Source organism: Dermacentor andersoni, chromosome 6 (genome assembly GCF_023375885.2).
Source record: "Dermacentor andersoni chromosome 6, qqDerAnde1_hic_scaffold, whole genome shotgun sequence".
Lineage (NCBI taxonomy): Eukaryota > Metazoa > Arthropoda > Arachnida > Ixodida > Ixodidae > Dermacentor > Dermacentor andersoni.
This window is the reverse complement of record NC_092819.1, coordinates 5401282-5418290: the sequence shown is the minus strand read 5'-3', so window position 1 is coordinate 5418290 and position 17009 is coordinate 5401282. Positions and strand designations below refer to the sequence as shown.

At 48.4% G+C, this 17009-nt stretch overlaps 1 long non-coding RNA gene across 3 annotated transcripts; it reads right to left on the bottom strand.

Moving 5' to 3' along the window:
• Nucleotides 1-4441: 4441 nt before the first annotated feature.
• LOC129382212 (uncharacterized) lies at nt 4442-13110 on the bottom strand. Of its 3 annotated transcripts, none has more exons than XR_008610304.2 (4): nt 11897-13110; nt 10966-11077; nt 10447-10754; nt 4442-4506 (listed from the first exon to the last, which is right to left on the bottom strand). It is a non-coding gene; the product is annotated as an uncharacterized lncRNA (long non-coding RNA). The 3 variants fall into 3 exon arrangements; XR_008610305.2 differs by having other exon boundaries at nt 10548-10754; nt 11897-13105; XR_011895074.1 differs by lacking the exon at nt 4442-4506 and having other exon boundaries at nt 9241-10754; nt 11897-13096.
• Nucleotides 13111-17009: the final 3899 nt, after the last annotated feature.

Below are 17009 nucleotides of genomic sequence, written 5' to 3'. Positions count from 1 at the left end.
AAAATAGCATCGAGCAGCATAGCGGCGCGGCGAAGGTGGGTGGAGCTTAGCGGATGAGAATGAGCGGCGCGGACACAGGTGGTGTGACGTCATTGCTCTCCGATAAAAACCCGCGCGCTCGCTTCGGCGGATTTCAACAAACCTAATGCATCAGAGCTAAGATTGCCGCTGCCCTGGCACACGACACTGACGCATATGGCGTCTCAACTAATCCCTTCTGTTGAGGGGACGCCTCAAATGGAGCGCCGTCCCAACCGAAACCCTCCCCCCCACAGGAAGAAAGCATGGATTTTTCTGTAGCCTTAACTTCCCCCGGCTCCGCTGGTCTCTGGTGTTTGCGATAGCAAATCCGTGCATAATTTATTTTATTTTTCGTCTTCATTTTGCACGGAAAACTGCTTTAGAAGGCACCTGCGAACGTCGTGCGCAGACGCAGGGAGGTTTCGCATCCCACAGCTTGACTCGCTTCCAGGATCGATGAGGTGAGCGCCCGCTGTTGGAATGTTTGGATTTCAGATTGTTTTCGCTCCGATTCTGCTATGTTATTGTAGTTGCCTTGGAGAACAATATTTTGCCAATCTTTGGCCCGTAAGCCGCGTTAATTTTTTTTGCCAGTCCATGCTCAAAAAAAAAAAAAAAAAAAGGAAAAGAAGCCGGTGCGGTAGTTCAATTAGTGGGAGTAGTAGTTATCACATTGGGCTTCGAAATTGGAGCTCACGGGTTCAATCCAGGCCGCGGAAATTCATGGGGACGAAATGGAAAAAAAATTACGCGTGTATCTGTCATTGCAAACACCAGAGACCAGCAAAGTTGGAGGAAGGCGGAAGGCCAGTAAAATAGTGCCAAACCGCACACTTAGTCTAACTTTTGCTGGGCTTCCCCCAGCTCCGCTGGTCTGGTGTTCGCGATAGCAGAGCCACGCATAATGGTTTTCCACTGTGAGAAAGAGGACCGCCGAAGCGAGCGCGCGGGTTTTTATCAGAGATCAATGACGTTACACCACCTGTGTCCCCGCCGCGCCGCTCCTTCTCCCCCGCTTGCCTCCACCCACCCTCGCCGCTATGCTGCGCGATGCTATTTTTATACTCTGCTTTCACTCTCTCTCAGCTGTTCCCTAGCTCGGCGAAGCTGCCGACGTCAAGAAAAACCCAGCTAGGTTCTAACACCTCCACTGTAAAAAACACTCGTGTACTTATATTTAGGTGCATGTTAAAAATCCCTAGGTGGTGAAAGCTCAAACGCCGCGGGTGCCTCCTAATTGTATATCGTTGTTCTGCCACACAAAACTCCAGAATTTCCTTATTTAAAATAAAAAGAAAGTAGCTCTGTCCTTCGGCTCTTTCCTAGGGGTTTAAACAAAGTGCTTATCTTATATTTCAAACCTGCCTGTAATGCTTTTTCGAACTGCACGTCAGATCAACTGAGAAGCTTGTATATATACAAATGGCCACTTTCAGGTATTCGGTGCACTGTCAAAGCGACAATAATGAAACGGTTAAAGAAACGACAAGCATCATATACACGTCGAGATATATGAAGATTTGATTTGTTCGTTGAAGGAGATAAGTGTGCTACAACCTGCACCACTAAGTTTTAGTGGGATGAAAACATGAGACTGTAAAGAAATCCTTGCCTGAATCGAGTTGGCAGATTTGCAGGCTGCCCGAAAGCGGGGCGTTTATATTGATTGACAGCTAGGGACGTGTTATGCAGAAGTTATCAAACCCCGTGCGTTAATTCTCAGGAAATTATGGGCCTCCACGCAGCAGCTGCAACTCGCCGGCAGCAGAATCATTCGGAACAGTCCGCGCACTTACATCGGACACGTCAATGCTTTGCATTCGAACAAAAGCGACTGTTCAATCATATTTAATTTTGTATTCAGGAACCGCATAAGATCTGAATACTAAAGAGCATTCGATGAGACTTGTATGTTTCTACTTCATTTCACGTGCAAGCACATTGAAAAAGATTGCCTGACCAGCCATGGAGATTACATTGGTCTTCGCAGTCGGCCCGGTTCAGTCCAAGTATACGTATTCAATATCATCTCTCTTAACACTGTTGTTCATATTAGCATCCAAGCATTGCCACAATTCCTTCTCTCGGAAAGCCCGTGTTACGATCGGCCTGCAGGGGTACTGCTCTGCTAAACCACCTCAGCCTGCTGCAGGTGCTTCGATCGACCCGTGGTGGTGGCACCCTTCAGAGAACCGGCGAAGACGACAGCGCTAACAGACCATGAACTTCCTTCGGAGAACTGGAGACTACGGCAACGTTAATCCACCACGCACCTTCTTCGGAGAGTTGGCGACGGTTGCAGGGCTGGCCACGTTTGGCGGACCGGGTATTGTTGGTTGATTTGCGGTGGCCTTCATGGTATATTTGCAGCAAGAAGAGCTTCTCTAACAAAAGGGTGCTTTACGGTATGTTTTTCCTCGGGCCCCAGGATTCGTCACAGTCTGCTGACACTCGTGGCGACTACCGGAGAAAGTCAGCTCTGGAATTAAGAGGCGCCGGCTGGGGTCAGGCATGACCACCTGGCGACGAGGACCCGCTCAACTCGGGTTCTGGGAATCCAAAGTGCGTACGTGTGTGTGTGAGCCCTCCCCCTCAAAGGCGGTACAACTACGCCCCAACAACTGTGGACGGTCCGATTGGACTAAGGTTGGAGAGCAGTTTTCCCTCCCCTAGGGATCTAGGGAGGACAGAAGCTTTTCAAACAGCAGTTTGTCGGCTGCTAGAGGTGTGATCGGTCTCGTGAGCAGTGTGCTCTGTGCAGTGTGCTTGGAGCTCGTGTGATGTGTGCTTCGTCTTGCATGCTCCATTTAGGAATCGTGCTAGACTGTTCAAATGTAGCCCTTGTTCTAATGTAAGTATGTAAGTAACTCCTGTACGCCTAGTCCCGACGAAGAGCCAGGTCCTCCCTACAACGACCTCCAACCCCTACACCCATTGGTACACTTGGTGTCGGTTCAATTTAGAGTGTACTGTAATTGTTATGCGTTCCATCCAGGCCGAAGTAGGTGCCTTGCACGCTCCCATGAAAAAATGTATGACGTGGTGCCGCGTTTGTTACTGCAAGCACGCTTATTCCGGTCGAGAGTTGTCACTTTTTCAATTAGTACATTTAGAGTATCTTGCAATTTTTCTATTATACATATAACATGAATATATCTCTTTACTGAGTCACCCGCTTTTCCTCTTCGCACCACGCACCTAATAAACCTGGTTTATTTCGCTATAATATTGTTTTCTTCGATTATTGTCTGTGCTCTTTAATGTTCCACCAAGAAGAATCGGGCGTGAAACAACACGATGAAATTTTCTTACGTCGCTGCACATTGTAGATCGGCGGTTGCTGTGGTAAAATTACATGCTACCCGCCGTGGTTGCTTAGTGTCTATGGTGTTGGGCTGCTAAGCACGAGGTCCCGGGATCGAATCCCGGCCACGGTGGCCGGATTTCGATGGGGGCGAAAACACCCGTGTATTTAGATTTGGCTGCATGTTAAAAAAAAACCAGGTGGTCCATATTATTCCCGAGTTCCCACTGTGGCGTGCCTCATAATCAGATTGTGGTTTTCGCACGTAAAAGGTGCCCGTATAAGGTTTGTTTCTTTTGCGTTATATTATTCTGCTTTATTGTTATCATTCCCACATGCACTGTTGTTCCCCCTGCTGCTGCCATAAAATGGGTTTTAGGACTTAGTCAAGCTGCTGACGCAGCTTTTTTACTCAAAACCTGTCCATATTCAAATGTATGTTGTACATGGGAAAAAAGCACTTACTTACTTACTATAAAGGGACATCATAATTCTTTTAGAACTACATCCTAATTTTGGAAATCTGTGTTAAAGACAGCAGTTCACCGGGCTAAAACTTCAATTGGTAACAGACGACAAGAGCCGTGGGCGCACAAAAGAAAATAAAGAAATAAAAAAAATTGTTGGGGCGAGCTCCACCACTGGAAAAGCTGGCGCCAGCGTCGGCGTGACGTGGCATGAGGGATCAAGTGGACACAGCAGCCGCGTTGGCAGCGCCGAAGCCAACTGAAAACAAAAGTTTAATGTTCCACCTGCGCTGTGGTTCCGATTAAGTGGTGAAGTTTTTCTGCCTTGGGTATCTGCTTGACAGCATTTGAAAGCATTATAATAGGTAGTGGCTGCTTTTGGGGGCGTGCAGCATGGTAGGCTGCTGCCCGGTGCCATAGTGCAGGACGTACGCAACGGACCGGTGTCACCCTTATTCACACGTAGCCGCAGGACAAAAAGCTGCGTTAAGCTTGGCACGCGAAACTTAGAACCGGAAAACAGCCATCGGCTGCAACTCGGGTATGCAGCAAGCACAGACGCGAGGAAGATTTCTGACATGACGTCGGGACTGCGATGTTCGGTGAGTAGCAGAAAACGAGCACAGAGACGCTCGCATGCGCCCGCTGCCAGGGTAGTGTCATGACGCTTTATTTGGTCTATAAACTTGTTGATGCTGGATTCTGGCAAGTTCACTGGAATGGAAAGGGAGCGGTAAGAAGCACATTAAAAAAAGGTATGACACATATTCACGTTTGTGTTATAAATTAATGTACTGGATTACAAAAAAAGAAGCAGCGGGAAATCGCACGCTGAGAAGAATGATAAACATGCAGTCCGACGCAACTTCAGAAATAATATTGAAACGTCCAAGAATTTAGTAAAAAAAAAAAAAGATTGAATCGTCGCGACGGCACATCGAAGTAGGCGTCGAAGTCTCTGTAACGAAATTATTTTTGAACAGCTCTGATAGCTTCCACGCAACAATGGTTGCCTGTGTACTGTCAAATGCTCATATTCTGCGGCCTAAAGCTCACGGCATAGTGCGAAAATGTGCTCGCAGCGAAAGCGAAACATTGTGCGCGGACATGCATGCAAACGCGCAATCAGTAGCTGCGAAACCATGTGATCGCTTATTTGAGGCTTCATTCTGTTCTGCTCCATTAGGTTATGCAGGCAACCCACTATAAGAGCATATTTACCATAGTTTTCTCTCAGCGTTTGCCTACCATTCATGCAAGCAGCCAGTTCGGGAAATACCATTACTGCAGTATGCTTCGTAGCAGCCGTGGAGAGCAGACGCATTCACTTCTTGGCTCTCCTCATCGAGAAGTCTAACGGCGCCGGTGTAGTCGGGACTCCACGCCAACACGACTGCATTACCCTAGTGATCCGAAAATTCTGCAGCATGGAAATCGTCGTGGATGGGGAAAACATCACCGACGAAGAACTGAACGACGGCAGTTGGGCCGCTCTTGACACGCAGCGGCGATGTGCCCGACGCAAGACTGGCGCCGGGACGCAGCCAGCCGCCGAAGTGAACAAAGGGACGCCAAGTGAAAACGCCAAGCAGATATCGCGCTCGCTCGCCGTCGTTGCCGAAGACCCCTACCGAAGCTCCCGGCCGAAGATTACAAGATCATCATTCGCCCACAATGCGCGATCAACCTGCTATCTTACGGCCCAGCCAAGATTCTGCGTACAGTGTATGCCGCTGCCCAAGCTAACCTGGATGAAGTGGTGCAAGAAGATCAAGTCACCAGCAACACTGCGCTGATCAGCACCCCATCCAGGGTAAGAGCTGAAGCTTATAACATCAAATGCCTTAAAATTGAGCAACAGGGATGTGCCGTTTTTACATACGCACCGGCCCCAGAAAATTCAGTGAAAGGCGTTATCTATTGCGCTTACTCGGACGAGACTGACGCCGACATATTCAAGGAAATATGCACGAGAAATACAGGATTGGAAATCGCTGGAGCAAGAAGGATAGGATCCTCTCGCCATATTGTGGTGACCTTTGCCGGACAAACATTACCCAAGCACATCCACTTTTGGGCCTCATTCTTTATTGTGCATCCATTCCGCGAACGGATTGAAGCCTGCTTTAACTGTCGCCGGATTAGCCATCGCTCTGATGTCTGTCCGGACCCAAGACGACAACGCCGCCGCCATTGCGGCGACGAAGAACGTGAGACGCGGCCACGGGGAACTATCAACCAGCCTTAGACATCCCACAACGACACCCCGGAGACCTAACACTATCCGGACCAAGATCATTATCCCCCCAGCTTCCGAAAAACATGAGCACCGAAAACAGCGTTAGACGCAAAGCTAGGGCGGCGGCACTCCGGCAATGCTACAAAAACCAACCCGCCATATACGTGGATGCTGCTCACACCCGTGATGGTCGATACACCATAGCCGTCAGTACTGGCTACGGACACACCATCAGCTGTGCGACTGTAAACACATCTTCCATTGTGGAGGAGGAAGAGGTCGCCATCGCCATGGGCACCTCCATCCCGGGCACCAAGATTATTATATCTGACTCAAAAACAGTGATTCATAACTACACCTCCGGTTTCATTTCCCCTCAAGCATTCAGAATCATCAAAGAACTCGATCAATTGAAGTTGGTGTGGGTACGCGCTCATGCGGGCAACCCTGGTAATGAGGCCACCCGAGCAGCAAGTAACTGGGAGGTGGGCTTACCCGATGGGGTTGACCGACATGAAGGTATCCACACCTTTAACGAAATGACCATTTATTCCGAATCGAGGCTAATATATCCATCCCCGCACGAGATACTGACAAGTATACAGGCGACTAACCTCAGGAGAGTACAGACTAGGTCTGTACTTAGTCCAAAAGGACTAGCTTCAATGACCGGTGGTGAATATCCACCAAACTGCAAATGTAACTGCCCCCTGCCAGACCAAGGTCACATCTTGTGGGGATGCCAAAAGAACCCTCCCCTGAGAGAACTCTTTAGAGAGCTCCATCACACGAAGAGTGGGAGATTAAGACGAAAACTTACAACCCGGAAGACCAGATACGGTTGGCGGAATGGGCTGATAGCGTCGCGGCAAAGCAGACGCCACGCTAGCCCACACCGCTGGGAAAGAAAATTCCACTCAACCCTGACAATAAAAGTTTCTCTCTCTCTCTCTCCATCGCTGCGGCCGCGCGCAGTGGCGTTCACTGTACGTATTCGGTAAAGAGATAGCGTCTGTAAAACTATTCTGTGCTTTCAGTTTGCCTAAGGTAATTATATTTACAGTAAAAAACTTCCTTCGTTTTCAGAGTATTTACAGAAATGTCCAGGAGGGCTGCCGCGTGGGGTTTTCATTGAACGCCATAAGCGAAACCTATGAGGAGCGCGCTGCGTTATCCCTCGTACTATGCAAGGTAGGCGCTTCCGACAGATGGCGACTCCGTAAGACCTCGACTCCAGTACAAGCTCTCCAACAAAAATAGGGTGTCCGCATAGCGAACGCGCGCTTGCTAGCAGATGATGCACTTCATAATGACAGCAAAATTCGAAACATCGTGTTGTATAATCCATGCCTCAAATGTATATTTAGTAAAACAATGAAGGGGGCTAGTTGGTGAACGTTCATGGTTATATTGCGCTCAGTTTTACACAGACCATGTTAAGTGAAGGACAGGACGTGGACTGACGTAGCGCAAACTACCAACTCTAGTTTGCGTTACGTCCGTCCACGTCCTGTCCTTTACTTAACATCGTCTGTGTAAAACTGAGCGCAATATAACCATGATCAAACATATATGTTTGGCAAAATGCGGTGTAAGCATAATTTTGCAGTGTAAATAAAGCAGTATGTTAAGAGCGTACAATGCGCAATCGGCCTCGGCGCACGCAGCGAAAGTACGTTGAATATGCCGCGGAGTGCGTCCTCGCCCCAGTCCAGTTCGCTCGTGCAAATCTAACGCCGTTAGGGGCCCCGTGTCGCAGAAAATCAGGCATCGGACGTCGCTTCGGCAAAAACAATTTCGGACCAAATTCTGAACCACGCATACTCAACCACTCTTCTACCGCCAAAGTTGCTCATACCTTGTCTTTTATTCTTTGCAACGTTATTCCTCGGAATTTTGAGAACAGCAGCCCACAAACAGATGTAATGGAAAAAAAAAATACCGACAGTGCATATTTTTTACGTTAGCTCTTCTCAGACAAATATTGAAAGTGCGAAACAAAAATAGGAAATCGACCCACGCAAGAGGCCGCGTTTCTACCAGAAAGCTTGCCTTCGCGCATCGCGTTCGCCGCCAGTGTTTCCCGTTAAACGTTACGGTTACGTAAACTGCAGTTGCCGGGAAGCATGAAAAGCAGTCGGGGGTCTCTGAGTGTTATCGTGTTCCACTCTTGAAGGCGAAGCTTAAGCGTCCTCGAAATATTTTCCACACGTGCCGCCTCAGCGGGGGAGCGCCGCAATGAAGGGAAACAAAATGGACCCTGGAGATTTACAATATGAAGAAAGAAAGTAGAAGGAAAAATCTGTGCGGTAACAGAAGGGGCAGTGCCTTATTTTTCAGGCTCGAGCCGGTTTCCTAAGGAGAAAAACACTGGAGCGAATATTCGGAACCAGATTAGGCATGTGTATGCTGCAGCAAAATAATGCGGGGACCACTCAGCTCATCCTAATTGAATGCGAAGGGATTCACCCAGTGAGAACCGTAGGTACGCCTTCCAGAAGCGACTGGGTTTAAAGTGGACGGAAGCGTCAACCGGCCAGCAGTCGAAATAAGCAAGAGACGTTTAAAGTATTGGTGAAAAAAAAAGCAGGGACGATATTACTACGACCGGTTCTCTTACAGTCATAGCTAGCGGCACAATGTAGATTTTGAAGGGGAGAAAAAAGATTAGGGAGATGTATACAAAATGCTTGATAAAAAGCATGTATAGCATAATGCACCACCTCTACCCGACGCTCCACGGCTACCTCTGCCCACTCTGAAACCTACCCGACATCCTGGCACACTTGCTCCTGGAGTGCCCGTGGCAGGAAGGCAGCGAAATGCAACCGGAAACATGCGAAACAAGGACACGAAGAAAACGAAGACTACATCATAGAATAAAGAACCAACTTTAGAGAAGGGAAACTGTACCTTCCACAGTAGTTTGAAAATAAGAAGCGGCAGCACAGTGGTTTGAAAATAAGAAGCGGCAGCACATGGTACTTAGCAGGGGGCCCGACAGATGGCGCGGCGCCACTTAAACAGGAAGCGGAAATGCCCTTTTTTTTAGTCCAATATCCAATATAGCCGTTTTATACCGGTTGCGTACGCTGGGTACGCGCCGTGCTCGCCTTGCTGGCTTTGCGGCATGTCTCAGCTGCCGCGTTTTAATCGCCAGAAGACTAAATAGCCTCTACTGACGCCCATACAAACAAGCCACAAGTGAGTGAACACGACGTGCGACTTTATTGGCAGAAGAAAAGCAGTGCACCTTCTCGTAAAAGAGCAGAAATAAAATTTGCATGTCGAGATACGCTGAAACCATCAACGCGAGCTCATAAACTGCTCACTTTCGTCGTTGCACATGGCGATCTGGTAACGAGCGACAATCAGTAGCGAAAGCAAATTGGGCAGTGCACCACTTGTTTGTATCGAAAGTCGCTGTAACTTGCATTGCGAAGCAATCGGGTGACGCAAGGCATCTGCTGCCGCAATCAACACAGCGACATGGACTAGTCGGCATTTTAGCGTTACCTCCTTTCCAACCTGCACATTTCTTTTTGTTCTTTCGCGTGCCACTAATGTGTAACTCACACTTGGTGCCCCACATTCTCTAAATATGGGCAGGGTCGGTTTTGTGGACATCACCATTTTGCACTCACTTTTGCAGGCCTTTCCACACACATGGATATCAACTTCATACACTTAGAACCATGTAATCATGTATGAGAGTCTCTGTTGACGCCAAATCATAGCCGAGGAAGGCCACAAGCGAATAATTCGCATACGGCAGCAGCAGAAAAGGATGGAACAGGGAGCACCAACCACGGTGCATGTAAATTCGCAGTCTATCTCACTGTGCGGACTGTAGGAGCAGGTGCTTGCCTTGAGAGACTGTTTCCCAATGCAACTGACCAGGCTCCCACATATGAGAAACGTAACACGGTGACAAGTACCAAGTCGGACAGCAGTGAAACCAGATTCTGCAATCAATCACTTCAATGTAGCTTGCACAATAACACAGGCTGTCGAGCAAGAATAACAATCCTGAATGAGACTAGGAATTCAATATGGGAATGAGAAAGCTTGCATTCAAGAAAGAAGCCACTCTACCTTGCAAGCACTGAAAGCCAAAAACATTAAGAAAAGTTAAATGCTACATAGCACACAGGTAAAGGCAAGACACAGGCCAATGCCGCATCAGTTATTTCAGGAGAGGAATTGCACATGGCAACATACCTGAGAAAATACTGCTACAGATATGTTATGCTTCTAGACAGTGACTGGTATTAAGCATGAGCAAAGAATCGGTTGACCTTTAATGTTTGGACGATGAAGAGGAATGATCTCTAACAAAAACGTGGAATGAAAAAGCTTGTATTCATTGAAACAAAATTATACTTGGCACGAATTGGCAAGGCCAGGAAACTCACTAAGGAAGGGCAAGCTGACGGAACACTCTTGGTCAGCGTCGTCTGTGCTTGTTCACAGGTTGCAGGTACATCTGAAGACAGAATTTTTGTTGTTGAGGTACCTGTATGACTCTGCCAATATCCGTGCTGGTGGAATGATGGCAGATGCTCTTTTCACTCTTCAAACAGTCGTGCGTAGACTTGATATCTCATCCAAATAATTCTGGAATGGCTTCTTTGTTCGTGGTCTTGCGAATTCTGCTCCAGCCCCTTCCTGTTGGTGTAGATGGGGGACTCCCGTGATGACCAAAATGTACTTGGCACAGACTCTGTTGGGGCAGAACAGTGGCACATGAGATACAGCAGAGATTATCCAAACTCATGGAGTGTTTTCTTTTATGTTCGAAGCAATTATGCTGAACTGTAAACATGAACAAATGTTCATATCATCTGCTACAAGGAAATGACATGTATCTCAAGACTAGCAAGCCAATACAGCATATATCAAGCATATTTATTTCTGAACCAGGTGTTGTTTACCTTGTAGTAGCAGCCGAAGTCTACACAATAACCTTGTTTTGACAGGCAGCAGCTTCTGTTTAGTGCATGGAGTGTGTTGCTTTATAGTAGTGCCGTCTTCATTACTGCATGTCTGGAACAGAAATTTTGACTGCATCAGAAATTGAATAAGTACAATTTTGCAATATAATATCCTAAAAGGTGCGACATATACACTGTAATTGTTTGTGACTACAGAACCCATGCAAATGTACACTGTTCTTAAGCAACATGGTAAATAAATATTGTTACTCTCCGTAAAATTGATGTATGCGTAACTACAATGCATGTCAACAGCTTAAGTATCATTAAGATCACAAATTAGAACATTCGTATGCTCGTTTATACGCTAGAAGAGATAACACTGCTGGTTTCACAAGCAAATAGATGAAAGACGTGAAGCTATTAGAAATGATGCATTCTTTTTCCGCATGAACGTGATGCACCGCTTCACTACTGCAAAAATAAATGTTCTGAGGTAAACCAAACTGAACAGCAAGAACATTTGGAACCAACAGGTATGAAATATGGGTGAATTATCATGCGTGCAACTGTTTAATACATTACATTCAGTACATTAGCTTCAGTTTATCAAAGGGTTATTCGGTTCTGTGAACGAAAGAAGTTGCCGGCGGACTCGAAAAAAGAATATATTGATAAGGCTACTCAGTCACCTATGGCTACGGCTACAACGAGATGAAAAATGTGACGCTCGTTCCGATATCGCGTTCTCTTTCGTGAATGTGTGTATAATGATGGCCTCGTAACTGTAAGTTGATTTCGGAAACAGCTACGGAAGGTCCTGACTGCCCATGCGTAATGCAGCATCTAGTTCGTTAACTTTCCTCCGCCCGTAAGTTAACGAGACGAATATATTACGTAGCGATTGAAGCAGCGATGTTAAACAACTCACCGGTATTGCTGTCCCCAGTCGCAGCAGGACCCGGATCCCATTTCGATGCAGACGTGTTCCACATGTCTCACGACTGAAACCTAGCTTTCGGGCTTGCACCCCAAGTTAAATAACGCGAGATATCGAAGCGCAATAAACTGGTTTTAGCACAAAATAACCAACCGATGTACGAACCAAAGAATCTGTACCTGCCGTGCACGCGAACATTCCGGTAAAAAATTTAAATCCAAGCTAGAGGTCACGTGGGAGGTCGATGATGCTGAACGCTATTTTGCGTTTAAAATGGCAAAAAACAATAAAGTTGGTAATAAAGAGTACAATTTAAAATTAGGAATGATAATTTTGTACTCTTTGTCATGTAATAAAAACGCTTCGTTTGTTGTTAAAGAAAGTTTGTAGGTTAAAATAGATGGATGGAAGGATATTATGAGCGTCCCCTTTGGAACGGGGCGGTGGTTTGCGCCACCAAGCTCTTGCTACTATACTGCCTTATATCCTACTTAGGTTAAACATTGAAAAAAAAAAAAAAAGAAGACTATGAACTAACACGCCCAAATTTTCTGATCCCCTATTGCCAACTGCGCTTTTCTACGTCTCCGTCTTTTGTCGTTTCCCTACTTTTCTTCCACCAATCCTCCAATCGCCTGTTACTAATGTCTATTGCGGACATGTTTGCTTTACCACTGCTCCCTCTGAACCCAAGGGCTTCAAGGAGGCCAGTGGTGCCTAAATCGACCGCTGGGTATAGACGTCTTCACATTCTAATAAAACATACTCCGTCGTTTCCCTAGCCTTACCGCAGCAAGCACATGCTTCTTCTTCCTTCTTATATCTCGCTTTATAGGTGCGTGTTCTAAGGCATCCCGATCTCGCTTCGAAAAGTAATGAGCTTCCCTTTGAGTATTATAAATGGTTTCTTTCCTGATTTCGTTTTTTCCTCTTAAGTAGTTACTCATGGCAGGTTTCTTTTCCATTGCCGCCACCCATGAGATTAATTCAGCCTCTCTGACTTTCCGCTTGACCTTCTTTGTTGCTGTGTTGCCCACTCTACAGGCCCCATACTTGCTGGTAAGCTTCCTAGTTCTTTTCCTCCACTGTGAATCAATGTTTTTCCTGTACAGATACCTGAACACTCTCCCAGCCCATTTGCTTTTTTCCATATTCCTCAGCCGTTCTTCATACTCAATTTTACTGCGAGCTTCCCTCACTTGAAAACTAGTCCAGCCCATATCACGTACCCTGCACAGCTTCATTTCTTTTATCAGCTTCATTTGGTCTTCCCGTGAGCGCCCATTGCGAGGCGACCCACTGACCTTTGGTTCCCGTCGAGTCCTGATGGTACCCCTCATTTATAGCAAACAACCGCATTTCCAAAAGTAAGTCCTGGAACCATTACCCCTTTCCACATACCTCGGAGGACCTCGTACCTATTGTATCCCCATAGCGCTCTGTGCTTCATTATGGCTGCATTTCTCTTCCCCTTTACTGTTATGGTTTTTTCCTGTGTTTTCATATATCAATTGCCTTCGTTTACCCATATACCAAGGTATTTATATAAGCTGTTACCCGACGTATTTCTTGGCCCTGTATATCCACTGTCTGTTCACTGTTTTCATTGAATACCATAACACCTGATTTTCTAACACTAAATTTCAAACCTAAATTGTTGCCTTCCTGTCCACAGATATTAGCCAGACGTTGCAAATCACTTTGCTTGTTAGCTGCAATACAATGTCGTCCGCATAAAATAAACTTGGGAGTTGCTGCTCTATTACTGTACCCGCCTGATTGTATGAGAGATAGAACCCGATATTACTTCCTTCTAGCGCCCTCTGCGTCCTCACCATGTACATCATAAGCAGCAGCGGGGATAAAGGGCACCCCTGCCTCAGTCCCTTGTTGATATGAACTTTCTCCTCGCTCCTCACCCCTTTCCATTCAACGCAAACGGTATTTTCTAGGTAAATCTCTCTCAAAAGCTGTAGACAATCGTTACCTAAGCTTTCCCCTGCCAAAATATCTGACAAAATGTTACGGTCTACGTTGTAGTAGGCTCCTCTAATGTCTAAAAAGGCCACATACAACGGTCTGCTTTCTGCTTTTGATATTTCAATACACTGAGTAAGAACAAACAAGTTATCATCCAAACGCCTACCTATTCTGAAGCCATTCTGATGCTCTCCCAAAATGCCATTATTCTCTGCCCATGCTTGAAGCTTTAATTCGATTGCCTGCATTGCTAGCCTGTATATTACCGATGTAATGGTCAACGGTCTATACGAGTGAATTCTGTCTTTCTCCCCCTTACCTTTATAAATTAAATTAATTCTGCTTTGTCGCCAACTGTCTGGTATTCGTCTATCTTTTAAAGTTTTTTCCACTGCTTTCACCCGAGCTTCCTTACTTTTTGGTCCTAGTTCATTTATCAGCCTAACGGGAACCTCGTCTAGTCCTGTGGCTGTGCGCTTAGGAATTTTCTCTTCCGCTTTCCTCCAGTTTAAATTTGTCAGCACCAGCTCCTTTTCCACGTGGGTCTCTTTCATGCTCTTTTTTTCTTCAAATACAACCTCGTCATTGCCTTGGAAAGATTCGGCTGTTACTTTTCGGATGTAATTTATTGCCGCTTCTCCTTGCAGTCTGTTTTCATCTTCGTCTAGGATATGTTGTTTGTAGCAAGTAGGTGACGCCCCCTCGGACATAATCTTGGTTCACCCGCCAAGCTCGGCGGCCTGCTATAGCTCGGCAGGCAACAGTGGTCACCCGAGCCACAATAAACACCGACGAGCACGGCAGCTCGCCGGTCAGTAATCTTTCAGCACCACCACGCTGAGAAGCCCTCCCTAGTTCACGACCCGGGGTGGATTGTGACACTGGCGACGAAGATGGGATCCTCGTGACTCTGGCGAAGAAGCTGGCGACGAGTACCTACGGAGCGTCCCACGCCGCCGCGAGCGGCGAAACACCGCCCCCCGTTGCTGTCGCCATGCCGCTGTACGGAAGGCTCGAGCCGTTCGAGGAAGATGGGTCCGCCTGGCAAATTTACGAGGAGCAAGTCCACGTGTTCTTCCGGGCAAACGACACACCCGAGGCCAAACAGCGGGACATTTTCCTGGCCAGCTGCGGGACCCGCGTCTTCAGCCTCTTGCTCGACCTTCTGAAGCCAGCCACGCCGCACGTTAAGACGCTGGGTGAGCTGCTTGCCATACTGCGCTCGCATTTTAACCCAGCACCGTCCACACTCATGGAGCGTTTCCGCTTCAACAACCGGAGCCGCCGGGAAGGAGAGACCCTCGGGCAATTCGTTGCTGCGCTACGAGGGTTAGCGAGTGCCTGCGCCTTCGGGGACCAACTGGACTCGCTGCTCCGGGACCGTTTCGTCTGCGGAATCAACAACCCCGCCATGCAGACGCGACTCCTGGAGCTTCCCGACCCGTCGCTGGACGACGCCGTGAAGGCAGCGCTGGCAATGGAAGCTGCCGCCAAGGACGCCGGCGAGATTTCCCGTGCGACTGGCTCACCGTCGGCGGAAGCGGCGGTCAACAAGTTCGCGACAAAGGGCAGTACCTGCGGTCGCTGTGGTGGTGCCCACTCCCCTTCACAGTGCCAGTTCTCTCAAGCACAATGCTTTACGTGCGGGAAAACTGGGCACCTGGCACGTGTATGCCGAAGTGGGAGGACGAACAGCAAGCAGCAGCCGGATTCAATCCCAGGTACAACACAAGCCCGCGGCCAGGGTAGCCGTCGCAAGGGTACGCGGCGGAGGCATGCGGCAGCAAGCTCAAGCTCTTCCGCGGCCAGGCTCCACGTCGTGGCCGAGGACCCGCCGATTTTCGACATGTGGCACACAGGCTTTGTACCGTCGTCTGTGCCGCCATACATGCTGACCGTCGAAATCTGCGGGCACCCCATTTCCATGGAGCTGGACACGGGGGCCAGCGTGTCTGTAATGGCCGGGAAGCTCTTCAAGCGGACTTTCCCCGGCGTGTCCGTCGAGGCTTCGGGCGTGATGCTGCGCAGCTACTCCGGGCAACTCTCCCAGGTCCAGGGTCAGGCACAGGTCAGCGTTCGCTTTGGCGACAGGGAGGCAACCCTTCCCCTTTACTTAACGAAGGGGTCGTCGCCGACGCTGCTGGGCCGAAACTGGATTCATGCATTGGGCGTTCGTCTGCCACAGTACCAGAAAGCCAGCCTGCATGTGGTGCAAGACGTCCCCAGCCTCCTGACCCAGTTCAAGTCCCTGTTCCAGCCAGGGGTGGGCACATTTGCCGGCACGACAGCTGGCATCTATGTACCTGAGGGAGCCCGGCCACGCTTTTTCAAGCCTCGCCCACTGCCGTTCGCCCTGAAGGACGGGGTTACCCAGGAGCTGCAACGGTTGCAGCGAGAGGGCATCCTGGTGCCCGTAAAGACATCTGAATGGGCCGCTCCCATCGTGCCAGTCCTCAAGCGAGATGGCAGTGTCAGAATCTGCGGGGATTTCAAAGTTACCATCAACCCCGTCGCTACCGTCGAGAAGTACCCGCTGCCCCGGATTGAAGATCTCTGGTCAGCATTGTCCGGTGGACAAAAGTTTACCAAGCTCGACCTCAGAGATGCTTACCAGCAGCTGGTGCTCCAGGATGCCTCCCGGAAGTATGTCACTATATCGACAACTTTGGGACTCTTTCAGTACACGCGCTTACCGTTTGGCGTGGCCTCAGCCCCAGCCATATTCCAGAGGGAGATGGACAACCTCTTCAGGGGCATGAGGCACGTGGCGGTGTACTTGGACGACATCCTGGTTACTGGCAGCGACGACGGTGACCACCTGCAGAACCTGCACAACGTCTTGGCACGACTACAGGACGCCGGCCTCAAGCTCAAGCTGGAAAAGTGTGTTTTCCTAGCCCCCAGCGTTGAGTACTTGGGACATATCATTTCCCAGGCAGGCCTAGCCCCGGCTCCCCGCAAAGTTGATGCGGTGCTCAAGGCACCTAAGCCCCAGAACAAGAAGGAGCTTCAGAGCTACCTGGGCCTCATCAACTTCTACAGGAGTTTTCTGCCGAACCTGTCGCAGCATCTACAGCCGCTCCATCTTCTGCTTCGAAATGGTGCAGCCGAGCGGGTAGTGCAA